Here is a 1,719-nt window from a genome sequence, read left to right as displayed (position 1 = left end):
GCACCCCCCCCCCCCCCCCCTTCATGAATGAGTAAGGGGTAGTTGCTACCCTTACTCATTCACCAAATAAACAGTAACATTGTAAATAAACACATAACACCGTAACAACTACCCCCTACTCATTTACGAGGGGGGTCTGGGTATCCCATTATTAAAGGGGGGCACCCAGAATCCTATAAGGCCCCTTTCCTGCAGACCCCCACAACCCCCTAGCAAAGCACCCTCCCATTTTGAGGGCATGTGGCCTGGCATAGTGCATGGGGGGTGCACCCTTGTCCCTCCTCCTCCTCCTCCTTTTCTTGCTCTGCCAGACTGCTGCATGGATCAAGGACCTAGTAAGGGATTTTAGGGGGGATCCCACAGTTTTTTCCTTCTTTTTTTGGTGTTGGGGTCCCCCTACAATTCCTATCAGACCTAAAGGGATGAATTGTAGAGGGGAGTCCACACTGGGTTTTTCATTATCAAAAATTGGGATACGTTCAGATTCGTTATTTCTTTCATTTGGAAATTCGGATGCATCCAAATATCCGAATATGGTGAAATTCATCCGCTTTTTAATTCGGAACGAAAGGAATCTACTTAACTACATAATGACTCACTAATCTGGAACAAGCATACAGCCAGTGAATTCTAAACTGTGTCCAGCACTGAACAGACTGTGTATGAACTATTCAAGATGCAGGAAAAGCTTGTGAATACGAGCGAGCTCAACCCTTCCCATTCCACTCAAGTTTGTAAAATAACACAGCAACACAAACCTAGCAGTAACACAATTACTTATGCTGCCACTAACTTTGTAATTTCCTTGAAAAGTTCATTAGAAGGTCATGTGAAAGTAAACTTCAGATAATGCTATGAAATGTCTAAGATAAGGTCATTCCACAATTTGGACAGCAAAGATTAAACTCATTCCCTCTATGCTTTTTTATTCTTATTTTTTTTTCACTTAAAATGTATGTCTGAGCAAAATAATAATATTAGGTACATCTTCAACATTTCCCTATGTTCTGTGTGTTTAAAAACACTGCAGTTAAAGATAAATACCTGCCGGTTCTGCCAAAAATGCAGTGAGCTCCTAACGCTGCCGCTGCCACACTCAAATCCAAAGCTGTGTTGTGAGCCCTGCCTGAGTTCTCCCCTTTTGGACTACAGATTACCACCCATCCTTATCACAGGGGTAGACAAATTAATATGGAGTTCAGGAGCCAGTCTATCCAATCCAAGTGTCAGCCGGGTTTTATTTCAGGAGCCAGCTCCATTGATAACAACTAGAGAGAACCACAAACGTTGGATGCCAGCTATCATTTTTAAGGAGCATTGGTTACCTGGCTCCTGGGATTTGTCTAGCCCTGCCTTATCTTCTTAACATAAGGGGGAGGAGCAGGGTTGTCCCTATAATGAAGCAGCCTGAGGCGATTGCCTCAGGTGGCATCTCATTGGGTTATGTGGTCCTGTCTTAGAAACTTGTGACACTCTGTCTGGTGTCCCGCCCAGCTTACTGACATCACTGATTGCCAGGAGCTGAGTGAGAAACTCTGGCTGGCATTCCTGCCCAGCTTCTGGCAACTAGTGACTCTAGTAAGCTGGATTGGACTCCAGACAGAGCCAGAGTCAGTGGATCACCCGCGGCAGAGGTACCGTGCATCAGCTGCTCCCACCCCCGAGTAACGTGCACTGCCAGCAATCCCCTTTACCACCATCCCCACAATAGCTGTTCAC

The sequence above is a fragment of the Nanorana parkeri genome, unplaced genomic scaffold, assembly GCF_000935625.1.
Source record: "Nanorana parkeri isolate BGI_ZX_2015 unplaced genomic scaffold, ASM93562v1 scaffold1258, whole genome shotgun sequence".
Lineage (NCBI taxonomy): Eukaryota > Metazoa > Chordata > Amphibia > Anura > Dicroglossidae > Nanorana > Nanorana parkeri.
This window is presented reverse-complemented; position numbering follows the sequence as displayed.